The sequence below is a fragment of the Gossypium arboreum genome, chromosome 9, assembly GCF_025698485.1.
Source record: "Gossypium arboreum isolate Shixiya-1 chromosome 9, ASM2569848v2, whole genome shotgun sequence".
Lineage (NCBI taxonomy): Eukaryota > Viridiplantae > Streptophyta > Magnoliopsida > Malvales > Malvaceae > Gossypium > Gossypium arboreum.
This window is the reverse complement of record NC_069078.1, coordinates 35,421,028-35,430,766: the sequence shown is the minus strand read 5'-3', so window position 1 is coordinate 35,430,766 and position 9,739 is coordinate 35,421,028. Positions and strand designations below refer to the sequence as shown.

Sequence of the window (9,739 nt, the reverse complement as noted above, 5' to 3'; positions counted from 1 at the left end):
TTATGAGTTTTGTGAGAGGTGCTGCCATCACAGAAAAACCTTCCACAAACCTTCTGTAGTATCCTGCCAACCTTAGGAAACTTCGAATTTCTGAAACCGACCTAGGTGGCTTCCATTCCAAAATTGCTTCAATCTTTCGAGGATCCACTCTAATCCCCTCTGCAGAGACCACATGCCCCAAAAAGGTTACCTCCCTCAACCATAACTCACACTTGCTGAATTTCGCATAAAGTTCCTTCTCCCTTAACACTTGCAACACAGTGCGGAGATGCTCATCATGTTTTGCTTCGGTCTCAAAATATACCAGAATATCATCAATAAAGACGACTACGAACCGATCCAGAAATGGATGGAACACACGATTCATCAGATCCATAAAGACTGCAGGAGCGTTTGTTAGTCCAAATGGCATAACCAGAAACTCATAATGACCATAACGAGTCCTGAATGCTGTCTTATGAATATCTGCCTCCTTGACCCTTAATTGATGATATCCAGATCGAAGATCGATCTTGGAAAATACAGAAGCTCCTTTAAGCTGGTCGAACATATCGTCAATCCTTGGCAGAGGGTACTTATTCTTAACCGTCAGTTTGTTCAACTGGCGATAATCAATGCACATACGCATCGTCCCATCCTTCTTCTTCACGAATAGCACCGGTACTCCCCATGGAGGCACACTTGGCCTAATAAAGCCCCTATCCAACAATTCTTGAATTTGCACCTTTAACTCTACTAACTCCTTCGGCGCCATCCTATATGGTGCAATAGACACTGGTGCTGTCCCAGGCAACAGGTCGATTCCAAATTCAACTTCTCGGTTTGGAGGCAATCTCGGAAGCTCCTCCGGAAAGACATCTTGGAACTCTTTTACAGTTCTAACCTTATCCACTGTCAGCCCCTCTACCTCTGTTTGACTTACAAATGCCAAATAGGCCTCACACCCTTTTCGAATCCACTTTTCACCCTCAATGCCGATATCACATTAGACAAATAGTCCTGCGCTCACCTATCACCATAACCTCATCCCTTACGTGGTCCTTAGCACCATTCGCTTAGCAACCACAGTCTAGAGTCGCCTTATGCTTAACAAGCGGTCCATTCCTAGAATGAGATCAAACTCTCCAAACAACAACTCCATTTGATCGCCAGAAAGATCCTACCTTGAGTTTCTAAGGGTACATCCTTATACTGACTTGTCTACCCTAACCGAAAGTGACCCAAGGGACTTATACAGATACCCCACTCACTATCTTCTCGAATGCACTCTCAAAGACCCGGATATGGCACACGCAACATAAGAATGAGTAGATCCAATATCCACCAAGGCGATATCGGCATATGAGAAACTAAAACGTGCAGTTATGACATCGGTCGTCGCCCTCCTCTCGACGCATTTGCATACACCAATCTTTGGTGTCGAGCCTCGGCATTCTGGCTCCGCCAGCGCCCTCGACCTTGACCATTTCCATTCCCATTTTTGCCCCTACCTTGTCCACGTCCTTTCATGGATTGAACAACCCTCTGTACAGCAACCTGAGCCTGATCAGCTCTCTGTGGACAGTCCTTAACTTTGTGCTCCATAGATCCGCATCGGAAACAAGCACCAGAACATTTCCTACACTCACCCAGGTGTACCTTACCACATTCCCCACAGATTGGCGGTCTAACCAAATTCATTGGAACGGCTCGAACCGGCTCCTCCACTCTCGCCCTTTTGACATTCTTGTTTGCTCCACCCGAAGGTCCAGAATCCCTCCGGAAATGGTTTCGATCTTTCTCACGGTTCTGCCTCTCAGTACGCTTTACCTCTTCAGCAATCTTAGCTTTTTCCACCAGAACCGCGAAGTCACGCTCCCTCTGCGGAGCAATCAGCACCTTAAGGTCATTTCTGAGTCCATCCTCAAAGCGAACGCTACGCTCATACTCTGTAGCAACTATTCCAATAGCATACCTACTCAGCCTCAGAAATTCAGCCTCGTACTCAGCAATAGTTTTGCCTCCTTGGACCAGATTCAGGAATTCTTTCCTACGGGCGTCCACATAACTTGCCCTGACGTACTTTCCTTTAAAGGCTGTCTTAAACAGCTCCCAAGTAACCCTATCAGCTGGGGTTCCATCCCTCATGGTGAGCCACCACTGATAAGCCTCATCTCATGACAGAACGATCACGGCCCCCGACCGCTCCACGAGCAGTCCAAGTCATCCATAATTCGTTTCGTGGCCTCCAACCAATATTACGCCACATTCGAGGCTACACGGATACACCCTAAAGATCTCCGCTCCGTTAGCAGGAGTCGTTCGAAATTGATCCTGGAATTTCGTTGCCCGAACTTGCCCCGGTAACCCTTTCCAGAACTCGAAGCATTGCCTGCGATAGGGCGTCATCCCCGGTACCACGATCATGTGATTCCGCTTCCGTTGCCGAAGGTACCGGTGCTTCTGCTGCTGGTATATGTCCTGAAGACAAAGATCCTGCTCGAGCTCTTCCTCGGCCTCGTCCACGGCCTCTACCTCGAGCTGCTCGTGTACTCATATCGTATTATCTGATTACGAATTTTATGCATTAATATCATTCCAATGTTTATTACAGATGTTTTATGATTCAGACAATAATTCAGAAATGGGTTTTCGCAGAATCGATGTCTAGCTACAGTCTCAGTCTTTTAGCAAGCTTTTCTAGGATTTCAGTAGCATCCTATCTAGAGTATTCTAATAAAGTTTTAGTACAGACAGATAATTGAATATATTCGAAAAATTCGAATACTTACGGGCTTGGTAGGAGATTTGAATGCCACCTTCAGGAGTCCAGATTTTAAAAACTGATTTTTTTTTGAAAATCTTCTTTTTTGTAAACCCATTCCACAGCCGAGTTGTTGCAACTTGGCTCTGATACCACTAAATGTAACACCCCAAACCCGGCCTAGACGTTAGGACCGGATCCGGTGCGCCACATCGATGCGTTCAAAACGTTCCATATTACTTAGTTTGGAAAACTTAGTTGGTGTTGTAAAAGATACTTTTAAAAGTAGGTTAAAGTGAATAGAAGCTGTGACCAGGTAGGAAACCAGGAAAAGAGGAGGTGAGTCTGTCGGACTGCTTAAGTACCAAGCTCCTTTCGGATCCAATCCTAGACATGCACACCACCATTGCCACACCTTAACGACTCGTATAATTTTGAGAAAACCGTCTGGTTATGTCTACATTAAGAAAATGATTAAGTTTGAAAATGTTTGCTTAGCGGAAGTCTTACTTGTAATCGTGTTATTTTGAAATCCCTTAATGTTTTTGAAAACGCATCCTAAAGCTAACCCATTTACCTTAGTTATCATAGTTTTCTTTTCATCATAATAAAATAAAATAATAAAAGTAAAACAAAACCATAAAAATAATTAAGTGGCCTTATTACACTTAAAACCCAAAACCATAAATGAAATTAAAAGGGCGCCGATTCACCAAAAAGAAACCAGTTCAGAGAAACATGTGGCGATCCAATCCTCATAGCTCCAAGCCCACTATGGTTGAGGATTACTGCGAGGATGAAAATAAGGGTGAGTTTTGGAAACTCGATGTGTAATTCAACCCAACCATAGCCTAAATCGGTTCAAACCACGAGAGATGAATAAGTTGGCCTTAGCCGAGCATGATTTCGAATAAAGCCCATAGGCCTAGAACAGACCAAAACAGTATATCATGCTTATGCGAAACCCAACCATATCCAACCACATACACCCCATACCATCCTTTCGCCATGAGGGAGACTACTCGACCCACCCAACCGCTACACGCCGAAATATGCGGCATGGTCGCAGATCTGTAAAATGTGTGAGTCACCAGATCTGAATATTTTGTGGCGGTGCCACCGAAGCAGTATATGTGGCGTGGCCACGAGCAGATAATTTGTGCCATAGCCACCAGGACGCTTCCTCCATAATATAACCCATGTCCCCATGCAACAGATATACATTCATGGCATACACCATACAGATTTAATTCATCATGCTTTTCAGACAAAATTAACCTTAGGGGTATAAAGGTCATTTTGCATACATAGGCGTATTCTAGTACATCTAACTATTTCTAAGGTTTTCATGCATATCGTAGCCATTACGTTTATCCAGAAACACTTACTGAGTGTTCTTACCGAATTGGGCCCGTTGGCCCATTAACCCAGTTTTGGCCCATTAAGCCCAAAATATCAAAATGCACGAAATCGCGCGTACTGCAGTTTTATCACTTTCGATTACCAGTAATAATTACCCATACGTCTTACGAGCATTCGCACACTCACAAGTGCCCAAAATACTGGCTTTTCGGCATTTCGGCTTTTCAGCTTTTACCGATCTAGCCTATGAGAGGGTGTCAATTACACACCTATTTTTGGGATTTCCTCGACGAGATCTACACACGAACTGCCTACAATTGAATCACTTAATATTACTCCAAATATCGAAATAAAATTGAGTATATAGTCCCCTACCACATTCGGCCAAACATGACTAAAACCCTTATTGCTCTTACCTTACTGCCGAAAGATGGTTAACTCCAAAGATCTGATCGTTCCACCTGTCCAAGCCCTTGATCAACCGCCTCTAAATCACGCTATTACCAAAACAAAATAATTATTATGACCCCTCAGGGTTACAAGTCCAAATCGACAACCTCCCTAACTTTTAGGGATTTCGGCTTTTCTTAAAATATGTAAGAAGACTAAGTTTTGGAGAAGACTTACCACCAATTCCTTAGTGAATGATTCCAATGAGTTTCCCACTCGATCCCGATGTAGATCTAAGCCCTCAAATGATAACAAAAGTCAAGCTTTCAATGACTCCAGTATTCGGCCAAGTCCCTTATAATGTGGGGTTTTCGGCTTTTTGCAACTTGTGTTTAGAAAGGTAAAACGAGAGGGTCTTGCTATGGTCTTGTCGTCAAAACTTGAGGTTTTAGAGGGCTGGTGAATCGGCCACAAATGATGAAGAGAAGAGATGTGGTTTTGATTAAAAGAAATCGGCACAAAAAGAAACAAGCTTTCAGGATTTCGGCTTTTTATGGCCAAAGGCTATGAAGGTTTTGAAACGGTTGAAGGGAAAAATGGAGATGAACAAGATGGTAAGAAGGTTCGGCAATGGAGGAAAGGAGATGAAGAAAAAGGTTGATGAGGAGAGGAGAAAAGAAAAGATGAGGAGAAAAGTCAGGAAACGGCACCAACTACCCTAAGTGCCGAATTTATACCAGCTCCTTAACCGAGCCGAATTTTGCCCCCTTAAAGAATCCCCTGGCCGACCACCTCTTGCTCTTTAAGAGTCCAACATTCAGCCAACACATCTCTGCCTAATCAGCTCCTAATTTCTCTCCTTATCCCTCCTTGCTCCATCTCTGAGCAACTCAAACTCTTGTTAATGATCTTTCACTTCATTTCCATTACCTACCTTTTCATTCATAAAATTAATCCCTTGTTTTTCTATCAATGTGACTTGAACACAGGTCCTCCCTAGCTTCCACACGCATGATTATAGCCTTCCCTGTGGCGCCACATGCCACTTCACCACTTGCTTCCTTGTGATCTATTTTACACAATTAATTCCTCAAAGCCCAATTTACCAGAACCCCTTTCTCTTATGAAATTAAAATTAATTAAAACTATCGGGTTATCCTAAGCTTGGGCCTTCTAGAGGCCCACTATCACAATTAAACCTACACTTAACAAGTAGAGCACAGAATTTTTAATTTTACAAATTTTTTTCAGAATTCCCAAAAATTTGGGGCGTTACAATTCTGCATCTAACGGAGTTGTTAGTTGATCAGAATTAGCTGGTTCTAGAATTACCTTGTCAGGTTTTGCAAATTCTAGTTCTTGTGAAACTGGAATTTCAACACTCAGTTGAACTTCCTCCGAGTCTTGAGCATCAGCTAGCTCCTTTTCAGCTTCGATAGTGTTAGGTTCTACTGTCTTTCCGCTCTTCAATGTTAACGCTTTGCAATGTTTCTTCTCCAGTTTTCTTGAATTCTTCGTATCACTAGGTAAAGCACCTTGTGGTCGATTCCTGAGTTTAGTAGCAAGCTGGCCCACTTGATTCTCCAAATTCCTTAGAGTGGCGTCATTTTTTTGCCATGTATGCCTTTAATAAATTCTTTAAGCTATTGGATGATTCAGCCTGAGTTGGTTTCTAAGCTTGTTGGGAAAAACTATGCAGCTGAGTCGGTCTAGGTTGAGCGTAGTTGTTACTAGTTCCAGCCCCTTAGTTACTCCAGGAAAAATTCGTGTGGTTTCGCGACAATGGGTTATAGAAGTTGGATTGCAGCCCTTGCTTTCCTCGATTTTGGTTCTAGTTACCCATGTAATATATGGATTTGGGGTTCGATGGACACTCTTCAAACAAATGTCCTTCCCCACAATAACACAGGCTATACTCTCAAATTGGTGAGGTGGTTGGGCTGCAAAACTGTTAGACACATTAGTGGTAAGATTCATAAGCATTAAAGAGATTGAAGATACCTGAGATGCAAGTGAAGTGAGAGCGTCCATTTCATGTATTCTAGTGACTCGTCTTCCTGATGCGGCTCAATTGGTTGGCCATTGATAATTGTTATTGGCAATCCTCTCGATGATTTCGTAAGCCTCATTATAAGACTTAGAAAGGAGAGCATCGTTAGCAGAAGCGTCCACTACCAATCCTCGTGTGAGCATTGAGACAATTATAAAATGTCTCAAGTTGGATGCAATGTGGGATTCCATAGTGAAGGCATTTTCGTAATAGTTCTTTGTATCGTTCCCATGCCTCATACAAGGATTTATCATCCATTTTTGAAAGGCAGTGATCTCGTTCCTCAACTTAGCGGTCTTGCTTAGCGGGAAATACTTCATGAGGAATCTTTCGGCTAACTCTTGCCATGTAGAAATTGAGTTTGGTGGCAATGAATTCAACCAGGCTCGAGTTCTATCCCTTAGTGAGTACAAGAATAGCTTCAATCGTAATGCATCTTCGGGAACTCCAGCTAATTTGAAAGAGTCGCTCACCTCCATAAATAGTCTTAGGTGAAGATGAGGACCTTCAGTAGGCATTCCATTGAATTGGCCCACCGTCTGAAGCATCTGGAACATGACTGGCTTCATCTCAAATTGTTGTTCCTCGATTTCGGGTCTCCTAATGCCCGGATTAAGATCGTTAAATACTAGCACAACATATTATCTTAAGGCTCTATCCCTATCGTCAGCAATAAGGATAGGATTTTGAGCAAGGTTTGGTCCATTTCCTTGATTCATATTCTCGAAATTCATTCCTTTAGTCTTTCTTTGGTTTGCTTGTCTACTTCGCTGTCGAAAGGTTCGTTCTATCTCAGGGTCTACAGGAAATAATCACAAGAAAAAAAAATTAAGTAAAAATTTAAATAGGAAAATAAACCAAAATGTAAAACTAACAAATTCACAAATAATGGCTTTTTTTTAAAAACAATCCCCGGTAACGGCACCAAAAACTTGGAACGACGAAAATGTGCAAGTGTACACAATCGCAACGAGTAATAAAGTGATGAGTAAATGTCAAGTTATAGTACCCACAGGGACCGTAAAAAGAATTATTTATGAAATTAATTGTAAAACACTTTGGTGAGGTAAAAATAATTTGGCTTTAAAAAGCTGGTCAAAAACTATTTAAAAACTAAATAAATAATTAAAATAAAACAAAGGAGTTCTAATGCACGATTTCAATTAAGATTTAATCAAGGTAACATACTTGTGTTGGATTAATTATATTTCTTTAGCTTTGAATTATTAAACTTATGTTTATATGGTTACGAATAAATTCACAGCAACCCGGTAATTTGCTAACTTATGAACAAACTTACAAACAAAAATCCATTCATCTCTTGACATATCCCTATGTCAATTCAACCGACTAAATAGATTCTAGTAAGCAAACATGTTATTGCACATACATACTCATTAAACTGAACTAATCTCTTGCATATCCCTATGTCAATTCAAACGATTAATTAATTTTATAAGCATATAAAAGACTATGTGAAGTAACAACGCATCCCTACCTTGAAACAATTTAATCACAATAATCTTGCAAGTTATGCAAGGTAATAATATTGCCAGATACATTGCTAATTTAACCTTCAACTACCTTAGAAGAATAAACATGCACTGATTAAGTACTGTGTCAATTAATTACAATTGCAATCCATTTAAATAATTAATTCATTAGCTAACTCACAGTCGCAACGCAAGAATAACTTAGGCATGATTTTACTTAATCAAGCATCTTACCGAGGCCTATAACAACATAAACACGATTTTAACAATTTAAGCAGGAAGAATAAAATCAAACCAACACAAACTTAAGTTTAAGCTAAATTGATTAAAATAACCATTTCAATAGCATAAATATTCATAAATATGTTCGTTAAAACAACAACAAAAATTAAAGAGATAGGGAACAAGAAGCAAATTCGGTGTTTCTCCGTGGCTTGACTAGTTGCTCCGTTCTTCGTTCTTCGTTGCCCTCGGCTATCAAGGTGGCTTATGAAAATTTAATTGCTGCACCAAAATGGTTGATGAGAGCCTCTTTCCCAAGAGAAGAAATCGGCACTTGAACAATAAGGGAAATGGGATGGAAAAAATGAGAGAAAAAGTGAGAGAGGAGAAGAGAGAATGAGAGAATGTTGTGGAATGAGGGATGGCTTGAATGATCAGCAAGGGGGGGCTTTTATAGCTGAGTATTGCAGATAAAAATAGCAAAAAGAATCAGCCTAAGAGACCTCCCTTGGCCGGCCACACACATGGCAAAGTTGAGAGTTTCAACTTTGCTATTTTAGGGCTGGCGCAATTTCATAAAGCCAGAATTAAATGAGGGGTTTGAATGCATTTTGAAAGTTCTTCAAGGGCCTTTTTGCAAGCATATTTAATCAGCTAAAGTGCTGATTTGGGTCAGCATATGGATGATTCTGGGCTGCCCAATTAGTGGCTGGTTCGGTTCACTCAATATGGTTCGACCAGTGCGGTTCAACTAGACCCTTTCCCATAATTAATTAAAAATAATTTATTTAACCCAAATTAAATGGGGAATAAATTAAATTTAATTAAATTATGAATTAATACACATTTCTGGACCGTCTTAGGCTGGAAATTAATGTGCCTCAAAACTTCAAATTGCTTCTCGGTTTTGTGCTTTCAGCAGTGTTAGCCGAGCCAATTTTCGCCCTTTACGCGAATCTGTCGAAAATAGTCAAAATGAATCAAAATTAAGTATAAAATTAACTAAATTCACCATGTTTATATTTTTAACTCATTTTAATTATTTTATAATATTTAATTATTTTTCGACAAGAATTTACCTGGATTTGCATGAATTTAAGTAAAGTTAGGTATGAAAAAGTATATAAATTATTGTGTTTCCATACCCCTATGTGATGTATGACCGTTTGAGCATGCCATTTTTTTTACTGTATGTACATTTATATTATGTTGCATTGCATGGGGTGGGATATATGATTTTAGAGGAAGTGTACTAAAAGGCTATAAGTCTATTACTGGCAGCTCTGTTGCAAATACTGTTTTAGTGCCGTAACCGGCACGACTTGGTGTGTAGGGTTGGGTGGGTCAATTTTATCCCCACATGGTGTGTAGGGCTGGTACGGAGATGGTGTGTAGCAGATGGATTGGGAAGGGTTCTTTATTTGCATACTGTACTAAAATGGGCTAAGGCCCAGACTGCCACTGTTACTGAAATGGGCT

At 40.7% G+C, this 9,739-nt stretch overlaps 1 non-coding gene across 1 annotated transcript; it reads left to right on the top strand.

Annotated features, from left to right (window-relative positions):
- Positions 1 to 6,729: 6,729 nt before the first annotated feature.
- LOC128281263 (small nucleolar RNA R71) lies at positions 6,730 to 6,835 on the top strand. The gene has a single exon (XR_008271476.1). It is a non-coding gene; the product is annotated as a small nucleolar RNA R71 (small nucleolar RNA).
- The last annotated feature ends 2,904 nt before the right edge of the window (positions 6,836 to 9,739 follow it).